A 12,904-nucleotide genomic window follows, 5' to 3' on the forward strand; every position below is an offset into this window, starting at 1 on the left:
TCATTATCTCTCTCTATGTCTCTACAATTATATCTCTCTACCTGTCTTTCTCTCTCTATATGTATATATCTATTTATCCCTCTTTCTATCTCTATCTCTCTATATATCTGTCTATCTACCATTCTGTCAATCTATCCATCTATCTATCTCTCTCTCTATAAGTATATATATCGGGTTAATATCACGGTTCAGCCCAAACTTTTCCGAAAATACGAGTTATAGCCCTAACTTTTTTTTCGCCGCGGCACAGCCCGAACTCCCTATTTGGTCCGCCGCCGTAGCCCGGCTGTGACGTGGAATCGACATGGCTGCCAGGTGGGTTTCCGGCGGAGTCCACCTAGGCGGAATCCACCTGGCAGCCACGTGGATTCCACGTCATAACGGGATTTGAAGAAAGTCAGAAATAAGTTATCGATTAGTCCGTCCAAGTAGAATCACCCGGGAGAGAGATCAGAAAGGTGGAGAAGGAGAAGGAGACGGTGGAGAAGGAGAAAGAAAGGGCATGAGAGAGAAGGGGCTTCCGCGCTGATCAACGCCATCTGCAGTGGAATCGTTGCGAGTTTCTTCTTTGCTACGGGAGTTCCACGAGGTAGGGTTCATTGCCGTCGTCAGGGGCTGCCTTATTATCTCCCCCATTGGTCTTGTTCATCCAAGGAAGGTGCTCTGTGTCCCTACTAATCTTCTTATTAGGCAGCTCGTTCTTTTTTGCTGCGTCACTTCGGCGATCTATAGGGCATTTAGTCTTACCGTTTTATGCACATTCCACCTTATATCTTCACCGACAATGTCCATCCAATTGCATATTCCTCTTCCCAAATCCATTGAGCCATTTTTCTCTTCTTCCTCTCTCTCTCCCAAATAGAACACCTAGGTTCATATCAGAGTCCACTTCAACTAAAACACTTTCTGTAGCCCTTCAAGCCCACTAATCTGCTAATTAGAGGACCAAGATATACCTGTATAATGTTAACACAAACTCTATAATGTTAACTTCCTCAAGCTGATATTGATATGAGGAAACTCGTATAAAACCAAAGCGAACATCTATTCAACAGAATTTGAAATATTGCAGTAAAAATCGATCAACATTGATAACAGGTTCCTCCAAAATCAGAAAAGAGAATGTAGCCAATAAAGAGAGATCAGACAAAGATGAACGTTGATAGAGTTTATGGAGATTTCCTGTGAGCTCTCCCTTTCTGGTTTGCAGGCCTGATCCTGCTCACCAGCCCTCAGTCTTCTCTTAGCAACTGAATAATTGAAAGAATGTAGGGTTCTTCACATAGTAGGGTTCTTTTCTTTATGTTATTTACTACGTGATAATAACTCTATGCTCTATGACGTTGTAGAGGTTGGCATTGGCCTTCTGGGCTGTGGCGCCTTCTTTGCATTTTTAGGCGTTGTTCTCTTCTTTGACAGGGGACTTTTGGCTTTAAATAATGTAAGATTATATTATCTTTATTTCTCCATTTGCTCTTAAAAATTTTATTTTTTATTATTTCCATTGTTATTTCAGATATTTTTCTTTGCTGGAGTGGTTATTCTACTTGGTTGGCAGTCCACAAGGCAGTTGTTTTTTAACAAAGCGAACTATAAGGTACAGTACATCGTGAGAAGTTATTTTCGCGTTGTTGATTCAAATTTTTCTAAAATTTATCGACAATATATCAATAGAACTCACTCTTTTAAATAAACCAGTAAAATTTTTTATGTTTATTTTTTGCGTTGAATGTTCTGCAGAGTTATAAATATGTCTTGCACCCTTTTGTATCATGGCCTAAAAAATTTTGAAAAATATTGCGGGTAGCATACTTGGCATGTGGCGCCTTCTTTGCGTTTTTAGGCGTTGTTCTCTTCATTGACAGGGGACTCTTGGCTTTAAATAATGTAAGTTTATATTATCTTTATTTCTCCATTTGCTCTTAAAAATTTTATTTTTTATTATTTCCATTGTTATTTCAGATATTTTTCTTTGCTGGAGTGGTTATTCTACTTGGTTGGCAGTCCACAAGGCAGTTGTTTTTGAACAAAGCGAACTATAAGGTGCAGTACATCGTGAGAAGTTATTTTCGCGTTGTTGATTCAAATTTTTCTAAAATTTATCAACAATATATCAATAGAACTCACTCTTTTAAATAACCCAGTAAAATTTTTTATGTTTATTTTTTGCGTTGAATGTTCTGCAGAGTTATAAATATGTCTTGCACCCTTTTGTATCATGGCCTAAAAAATTTTGAAAAATATTGCGGGTAGCAGGCTTGGCATGTTGGGCTAGAGAGAGATGAGTTCGATGGAAACTTGATTCAAAAGAAAAAGAGAAGTTCAATTCATTCTGATGAGCGGATAGCCTTCAGACACAGGAATAAACAGATATTTAAAAAAAAGGGTTTATTGATCGGGTAATGCAGATCTCAAAGTGTTCTTATGTTTATTGATCTGGTAATGAACACAAATAAAGACGAGTATAGTACATAAAATATTGTTGTGAGCCGCCAATAGTAAGAGGTATTAAGGTCCCATTGGATTTCATAAAGGTAGTATTTTTGCTCGAATCATCTTTTGTCAAGTCGGTTGAAAATTGGTGTTGATTTCTTGGTTGTCGACTAGCTTTAGAGAATGATCATTCTGACTCAGGGTTGATTTCTCGGTTATCGATTTACGGGTCATTCATCATGATTACATTTATGTTTGTTAAATTTACTTATTTTTTACGGTGTCTTATATTTTTTTGAAACTTGCGTTCCAAAATTTATGGTCTGAACGAAGCAGAACGAGGTGGACCACGACCCAACCTACTTACATTTAAGGTTCTGCACGTAAGAAGTATCTTAAATTGGACTGAATTTAAGGTCCGATTCTTCATCTTGCGGAGGTGATCTCCCCCAGTGCGCTCCTATTAGTGTAGAAGAATGTAAGTTCTCCTTGGTAATTTAAGTATATTGCACGCATGATCAATTACTATTTTCCATCTATCTCTTAAACAGGGCTGATGACGAGAGTAAGGTGTTTCGTTCTGATTATGATAGCGATGATGATTCTGAATATGATATATGTGGGGAAGATGAGGAAAGTGACGTGTATGTAAGTGCTCCCGATGAATATTCGAGTGACGAATGGAATGAGGAATTGGTTGACGGCCACAGAATTAGAAACGAACAAGTCCAAAAACAAACATTTGTTGCTAGATATCATAGCGAGTATGATGATTCAGAGGATGATATGTTAACCCCCAATGATACCGATGATGAGGATGAAAATGGAAGGAACATATACAGGGGCAAGAGGTATGATCCGAGATGCCCCGCTGAGAGTTTTATATTTCAATTGGGCATGAAATTTGAATCGGCTTCTCAGTTTAGGGCAGCTGTGAAGGACCATGCTATATGGAACGGATTCAACATCAGTTTTGTAAGGTCCGGTGACCGAAAAGTTGAAGTCCTTTGCAAGGGATGTTGCCCATGGAGGATATACGCTAGTTGGGATGGTACGAAAGAGGCTTTTGTTGTGAAAACACTTAATGATACTCATACGTGCAGTAGGGCTCCGAGGAATAGCCAAGCCGATTATCATTGGGTTGCGAAACACTTCTTAGAGAGAATTCGAATGAATATGGATTTGAAGGTGGCAGATATGATGCGAGAAATAAATGATCTGTTCGGAATCACTGTTTCAAAGCAAACCTGTTATAGAGCTAGATCCGAGGCGCGCATGAAGCTTCAAGGAACTTTGGATGACCATTATCACATGCTTCCTGCATATGTTGCCGAGTTAAAGAAGGTCAATAGGAATGGTACTTTTGAGCTGGTTCTTGATAGACCCACTCCAGATTCTTTGGTTAGGTTTAAGAGGCTCTACATATGCTTTGATTTGATAGCAAGAGGTTTACTTGAAGGTTGTAGAAGAGTCATTGGCTTGGACGGATGTTTTTTGAAGACCGAACTTAAAGGCCAACTGTTGAGTGTTGTCGGAATTGTGCTAGGCATATTTATGCAAATTGGAAGAAGAAAGGACATTCCGCAGAGATTTTGAAGAACTTATTTTGGAAAGTTGTGAAGTGCACAACTCATGAAGATTTCCAATGGATTATGAGAGAGATGAGCACATTGAACCCACAAGCTGCGCAAGACTTCCAAGATGTAGGTATAAAGAAGTTTTGCAGGGCGTACATTAGTAAGGATACAAAGTGTGAGGTGATTGATAACAATATTTGCGAGTGCTTCAACAATTACATCATACAGGCTAGATCTAAGCCTATCATAGACATGTTGGAAGAAATTAGAGGTGCAGTCATGTAGAGGGTAGCTAAAAAAAGGGAGTTATTTTCTGAAAGAATTGATCCATTATGCCCTCAGATAAGGGAGTTGGTCGAAGATAACAAGAAGTCTAGGTCATGCACTCTTAGGCATGCAGGCAAGTATCAATTCGAGGTTATAGACTTCGGAAGCAGATTTGTGGTTGATCTACTTTGTAGAACATGTAGTTGCGGATATTGGGAGATAAGGGGCATTCCATGCCCCCATGCTATTACCTGCATTCATTGGATCAAGGAGGACCCCGTCATTTTTTTCAGTGAGTGGTTGAAGAAAGATGTCTACCAGCTAGCTTATAGTTACGGTATCCCGTCAATGAATGGAAAAAACTTATGGAGTGAAGCTGATGGGAGCTATGTATTCCCTCCTCTTGCGAGGATACAACTTGGAAGGCCCAAGCTGAAGAGGAGAATTGACGTCAGTGAGAAAGAACCCATGGTACAAAGACTATCGAAGAAAGGCGTGCATATGAAGTGCTCCCTCTGCCACCAAGTTGGCCATTATCGGAAGACATGTACCCAACCAAGAATAGAAGCTGGAGGCCAAGTACGGTTTGATTTTTATGTCCAACTTTGTTTATATGCTTCTTTGAGTTTTTTCAACGTAAACTAATGAACTTGGTTGATCAATCATGCAGGGATCTCAGGGAGCTACATATCCGCCAATTATCAAAGACCATCGCCGTTGAAGTTGCAATGGAGCTACGAAACCTCCACGCGTTCAAGCTTATCATTCACTTGTACTGTCAGAACATTTGCAGAACACGATTTACTTGTCATTTAATGATATGAACTTTGTTGTCTAATTGCCCACAATTTCCGTTCATGTTTGTCATTTCAGGCCCTCTAGCAGTCCATGGCTATGAGGAAATTATGATTAAATGCCCACAATTTCCGTTCATGTTTCCCATCTTTAAGGAAGCCAACACGCTTGGACGAAGGCATTTTGAATCGCCGTTGATTAATCCATGAATTTCGGCGCTTGTTCGTTTTTCTTGTTCGTCATGGACCATGAATTTACAGTAAACCAAAAGATTCTTACGAATTAAATCAGCTGGAGTCATGACTAATTATATTACGTTTTTCCAATAAACCAAAATATTATTTTCCAATAAAACAGATTTTATTATGTTCCTCGCTTCTTTAAAATAGAGGCACACAACAAAATATAATACGCACGTCTGGGAAAGATGATACATCCTCATTTACGAGATGTCGATAAAAATGATACATCATGTTTACGAGATGTCGATAAAAATGATACGTCCTCATTGAACACACAGGTCACATCAAAGGGGGCGAGCAGGGTCGAGCCAAGCAGCTTATCCCATGGCATACTTCTAGGTCCAGCTCCGGGCCGTGTTGTCGTACATGTTGCGGTCGGTCTTGTACATGTCGATCTTCGGCACCAGCGGGTCGTCTGGGTTTGGGTCCGTCAGTAGTTAGCAGATCCACAGCAGCACTTGAGACACACCAAATTTGACCCACGATCAACAAGATTATTGGAGATGGTCAACGACGTGCTCCACTGTTCCTTGAGGATGTCCAAACATCCGCAAGTAAAAGACTGTCAATTTTGACGAATTAATGGGTAAACAAAAATAACACTCACACTACTACAACCGCATCCAGCTGAGGAAGATCATCTCCCACGCCAAGTTTGTCCTGAATCTCATTTACCCACATTGAAAGAGCAGTCAAAGCGCCACCAACAGACAACCTAGTAAACAATAGCAACTCAGTTATGTTGACTAAGAGAATATAAATAATTCAAATTCTTAGTAGAACTGCAGCGATACCTATGACCGTCGACAACCCACACAAGTTTATTTGTACGAAACAATTCAGGGAAAAGGCCACGTCGAATGGCCTCTTGGAGCACTCTAGCTGCTCGTGCCCTTTGACCCAACCACCAGAGCGCCTCTAAGACTGCATTATACAATCGTACGGCGACACCACAACCTTGCGAATTTAATCTGTCGAAAACATATTCCACCTTCTGCCAGTTTGATTCGTCATCATAGTCACACTTGGTGTGCATTGGAGAACTTGTTTGTTTTCATTTCTTCCAACAACTGGTTCACACTATCCCACCTATCATGACAAAGACATCATCAGATCAAAGTGAGACAGTTTTAACGATTTTTAAAAAAAATAATCAGAAACTTACCTATCATTTTTAGCTTAAACTGACAACAGCAAGCAATAAGCTACCACACTTGAATCATAATTTCATGAATAAACAGGCGTTAGACATGCTATCAGAACCAAGGTTGCAAGTTGAAATCCCGCAAAATTCAACACAACCTGCATCAGAGAGCGTCGGAGGACATCGGGATAAGCTAAATTCATGAACAAAGAGGCAGAAAAAACTGAGAATTGAAACGGAAAAAAGGATATGATGGTCTTGACGGGGTTGAATTTGTAGTGGACGGGGGAGGCAGGGCAGGCGAGATGGTAGATCTGGTCGACCTCGAGCAGCAGCAGCTCGACCACATCGTGCCGGATGAGCTCGAATCGAGGATTACCAAAGTGGTGCATCACGTTCTCCTTCCTCCCCGTGAAGAAATTGTCCTCATGGAAGCCCGGCGCGGGCATGGGCTTCCATGAGGACATTGTAGCAGACGGGCTCGGGGGCATTGCCTTCCTCCTCCATCTCTCTGAGCAGGTCACTCACTCTGGAGAGACGGCGGAGCTTGCCGAAGGTCTCAACGAGGTAGGCGTCGGTGACGACGTCGGGGAGGACCCAGCGGCGTTCATGGTGCGGAAGACCATGTCGGCCTTGTCGCCGAGGCCCCGGCTGCCGTAGGCCGCCAGCAGAGTGTTGCGGGTGACGAGATCATGCCGCATCTGCCAAAAGAGCCCAATTAGAGTGTCCCAGGGCACCTCCGTGGCCCGGGCGCAGGCGTTGATGACGGTGTTGTAGGTGAGGACCGTCGGCGCGATGGAGTCGGGCCGCCGCATCATCCGATCGAGGAGGGCGAGGGCGGCGGCGTGGTCGCCGTTGTGGCCAAAGGCGTTGATCAGCGCGAAATCCCCTTCTCTCTCACGCCCTTTCTTTCTCCTTCTCCACCGTCTCCTTCTCCTTCTCCACCTTTCTGATCTCTCTCCCGGGTGATTCTACTTGGACGGACTAATCGATAACTTATTTCTGACTTTCTTCAAATCCCCTTATGACGTGGAATCCACGTGGCTGCCAGGTGGATTCTGCCTAGGTGGACTCCGCCGGAAACCCACCTGGCAGCCATGTTGATTCCACGTCACAGCCGGGCTACGTCGGCGGACCAAATAGGGAGTTCGGGCTGTGCCACGGCAAAAAAAAAGTTAGGGCTATAACTCGTATTTTCGGAAAAGTTTGGGCTGAACCGTGATATTAACCCTATATATATCTCCCTATCCATCTGTCTCTCTTTCTCTCTATATATCGATTTATCTCTTTTCTCTCTCTATCTGTCTCGCTTTCTCTATATATATCGATTTATCTCTTTTCTATATCTATCTATCTCTCTTTCTCTCTCTATCTCTCTCTATCTCATGATATGTCCCCCCACCGATGGCGCTGACTAATGAATACGAAGGTTGAATCTGAGTAGGCCTAATTTATTTGTTGAACTTCCATCGGAGTTCGGTTGATAGCTTGCATTATTCAATGCAAGAATTTTGGATGTGATATGACTATTGGGCATGAACATTAGTAGCACATAGACAAGACCTTGTGAAGAATCTCGATGGATCTTGAGGATTTTGTTCATAATTAAGGGCCTCTGGATAAATTCATCGTGGGCACTGTGGATTGATGAATTGATTGTTCACCATCGATCTTGTTCCTCTTAATGTTTTTCTAGCATTAGCATTAGTATATCCCATGATTCATCGCATCTAACAAATAAAGCAGGATGAATGTTTTTGTTCAAAATTTTAGCTTTGTCAAGACTTTATTTTTCTTTTGAACTCCATCAGGTTTTTAAAAGCGTTGATTTTTTCCATCTTAAGATTATTTCTCCGTACTAGTCATAGTGACATAATTTTGTATATTTGTGTAAATCATTCCAATCCTATTATAGGTAGCTTTACGGAGAAAAAGAAAATAAAATTGTAGGGAGCCACCATCATGGATTGAGCACTTTGAAATCCTTAGTTTCAGTAGTTGAGATACTTTTAAAGCCTTCCCATTCTTAGGAATAAAATCCTTGACCCCCTTGAACATATTTGGTTTAAAATACAGTTATCCGGCCGTCACCAAGAAAAAAGGTATTGGATCAAAATACATCTCTATCAAATCCCTTCAGAATCAAAATCCGAATCACTTTTTCTTCTTCACACTTGTTGGTGATTTGAATGGCTTTTAGATTTCACAGAATCTTGTATTGCATGGTAAGTCAAAAATTTTGGTGTTTTCTGTATTGCTTTAGTTCACACTGGACAAAAATGTACAAATAATTTTATACCTTAAATACTTTATATTAATGATAGGTCAAGTAAGATTTGATGAGTGAACCAGATGGAGCGTAAAATTTGTGCCGGTGTCCAGATATTAGTAGATCCGTAGGGCAGAGGTTGACGATGTGGGAATCACACAGTTGCTCTGCAATTGGACACCATGGGATGGAAGATACAATAAGTATTATGTTTGATATTTCCAAAGGATGCTGAAGGACAGAATAGGAGATCTCAATCCTCAAGAAACATACCAAATATCTGTATCTTGTCCTAATTTTAAGAAATTTTGGAACCTTCAAAGAAACCGTCAAGACCAGTGAACAAACACTTCATAAACTTCAGGTCTGACAACATGGACCCTGAAAAATGATTTATTCTGATGACTATCTTCTACATAATTTCACAATAAACATTAATAATGCAAAACAAGATATTTTGGTAAACTGTACTGTTTTCGATTTATGCAATTAGCAAAATGTCAAGATCAATGAACAAACACTTTATAAACTTTTTGTCAACATGGAACCTGAAAAAGGATATATCCTGATGACTATCTTCTACAGAATTTCACAATAAACATGAATAATGAACAAACATGATATTTTGGTAAAGAGTATTCTTTTCGATTTATGCAATTAACAACATTAAAACATATGATGCCAGAATTTCCTTTATCATGTGATTAATGCATGAATAATGAATTAAATAAATGGAATACTTAAAACCCATATGGAGGATACCTTCAAAAGTAGTTTCACATATTTATAGTTTGGTTTAGAGTTTGATTTTGAAGGATACATGAATAAATATGTTGATCAACAATAACATGTTAACCCATCATGAATTATGCATCAACTAGAGTTATATTCATGAATTTTATTTAGTTAAGTAATCATGTTTTTTAAAAATATGTATCATTATCTTTCTTGAGTCTAACCTATAATTTTAAATAATTTATTGTGTTAAATGAAATAAAAATGTTTTATTTCTTTCAATAAAAAGTCACTTATCATTTGGCACTATCTTACGTTGTGTTTTTTAGAACATCTCAATATCTGGATAATTTTTTTTAAATTTTTTCTAAAGCACTAGACTACAGAGTATCTAAGTTGGCCAAGATGTATAGTTGGAGGAAAATTCCATGGCCTAAGAAATATTCTAATTTATTTTTGAAAAAAATGAAGCATCTGAGAATCTTAGTTGTCAATGGCTCTGATGCCTCATCTTAAAGCCCCAAGATGTCTAAATGATCTAGATTCTCTGCTTACACAATGAATACTAGACATATATGGATACATTTATTGGGCCATAACTGATAGATGATAAAGGTATTAAGGTTAAAGTGTATATGAACAAAATCTAAAATTCCCTAATTTTAACACTGGAATTTTTAAATCCCAAAGCTCCAAGTAAAAAATTTCGTAGTTCCCATGTTATCATTTTATTCATCTAATGATTGGGTGAAATAATATTTTTATTAGATTTAATGAAGCTTTCAATGAAGTTCAAATTATTCAGGAATGAACCTTTAAGGTCGTGGGTTAGTAGTCAGATACCTGGGATATTTTATTTATTTAAATATTACATATATATATATATATTACTCAATCATCATTCTAGCGCATCCTAATTATTATGTTAGACACATGTAAATTAAAATATCCCCCAATTCAGAAGCTATATAAATTAGTTAGTAGAACTTTTCGTGGACTAAACATATTTTTATTTATAAATTCTTAAAACTTGGAAAAATATACTCAGTTCATCATTTATATTTTTCATGTTTAATTGTAAATTTGATGGAAAAATCGTGCATTATTATAAATTTTATTTTAATTTATTCTAGCTAATGTCACATAAAATTCCATTTTTCTTTTGATAGTCCTTTTTAATGCATGCGCATGTATTTCCAACATGGTTAATGATGAAATAATTATTCTCCAAGTTGTGGCATAATGATGACTATCAGAATTTTTTTTTGTCCAAGTCAATTTTATTTTTATGATGTATCATCATTAAATATTTGAAAACATAAATATTAACTTCATATCATTCTTATATCGATTACATGCATTCATATCATCATTTATACTTACTAGTCAAATAAATCATTTATTGTTTATTATATATACATGATTCATACACAATGAATGTTTTATATTATTTTAATTTTTTTTATTATGCATGAAATATATTTAAATCTCAACTAAGAGTCAAAATCATTAAGTTTCTAGTATTTTGGTTTTTTTCAATTTTCAGGGTATTTATCCATAAATAAATGAACATTTAAATGTTACTTTATTTATAAATGAGTAATTTTATTGATTTCATGGACTTCTATGTTTATTTCATCATAAGGGAGGGCTAGTAGGTCACATGAGTAGGGGAACAATTCAGCATCACTGTAAAGGGGTTAGTGGCTTGCAGACACAAAATAGGCCAAACCAGCACAATCCAAAAATGAGTCAACTTGGAGTCGAATAAGAATTTAGGTATATGTTATGTGATTGCCTTGATATATTCACTCGCTTTTCAAGCATACATCCCTTTAATATTATCTAATAAATATTTCTCTATTCATTATGACCAGTAGTAAGCTCTGAGAATTTATGACCAGGTGGAAAACCACATAGACCCAAAGTATATAATTTGAATTTATTGGAAGCTGACATCTGAACTTATCCATTGAATCCAAAAGTACATGAATTGATAAATAATAAAGGGAAATTTTAACCAGAGACTCTTAATTTTCCCTAGAATCTTTCAAAACCATAAATGACAAAAATTGGATCCCGCCCAAGGTTAAACATATTGGTTGGATATTTATATTTATGTTGAAAAAAGACTTTTAAAATGAGGAGAAGGGATCACATGAAAATAGGCAAAGGATTTGAAATACACTTCCAAAAGGTCGATTTCCTTCTCATCCTTTGATTGATCCTAGGAATGTATTTCATTTTGAAGGCATATTATTATCATCCACTCTACCTGATAATGAAAACTTTGAGGGTATCTTATAAATATAAAAATGAAGAAATAATTGTACACACCTAGTATGAAATAATAATAATACAATATTCACAAAATGTTACTTCTATCCTCTTGAATCAGATCCCTAACAATAACAAAATATCCAGGAACTCCTTTCATTACATCTGAGAAAGGACATATGATGTTTTTTAGATACTTACTAGATTCAGGTGTAAGTGTGAACATCATGCCTAAATTTCTTTGTGAAAACTTTAAGTTTGGAAACTTTGAACCTGGAATTTTGTAATTACAGCTTGCAGATGGATCTATTAGATGACATTACGGAAACTTAGAAGATATCATGGTAATAGTTGACTGTAGGGAGTTCCTATGGATTTTATTGTGGCAGATACAATGGAGACTCAAATTTTAAGTTATTCTGAAATCATTTTGGCCTGGCCATTTCTCGAACACAGAAACAGTTACACCAGATTGGGATAAATTAACTGTGGAACTCAAAATTGGGAATTAGAAGGTAGAGATGAACATAACTAGACTCATAAATATTTTCATGTTGATTATGAGGAACTTCATGTGTCTGAATTGTTAGGAAATAGTGATCCGTTAAATATAATTTTTCTTGATTTGAAATAAAATGATGAGTATAATATCCCCATGGCCTCTTGAACTTTCTCCCAAAAATAAATCTGAAATAAAACCTTTAACTTCATCATTGAAATATACTTTCCTAGTTCCTAATGAAACTTTACATGTCATTATTTTTCTAATTAAATCAAAAAACATGAAAATGATTTGATATATGTTTTGAAGAAGCATAAACCAGCTATAGCATGGACCTTCCATGACTTTAAATGAATTCCCTCTCATATATGAGAACATAGTTTTTTTTTATAGAACTTCAGGACATATCTTCAGAGGAAGTTAGAACCTCAGTTTTATAGCATACATTCGTAAATGGTTTCCAGATGATGTGATTTATGCTATGATACTCAACAAGTCTGCAATCACTTTTAAATGGTTTGTTTCTAGATTGAGAGTATGTTATAGTATAGACAACTTCACCTAGTATTGAAAGAGATCATTATCTGTTGTTCTTTATCAATCAGATTATGGAAAAGCATTGTGGACTAAAATATTTTTACTTTCTTGATGATTATTCAGGTT

Source organism: Wolffia australiana, chromosome 3 (assembly GCF_029677425.1).
Source record: "Wolffia australiana isolate 7733 chromosome 3, ASM2967742v1".
NCBI lineage: Eukaryota > Viridiplantae > Streptophyta > Magnoliopsida > Alismatales > Araceae > Wolffia > Wolffia australiana.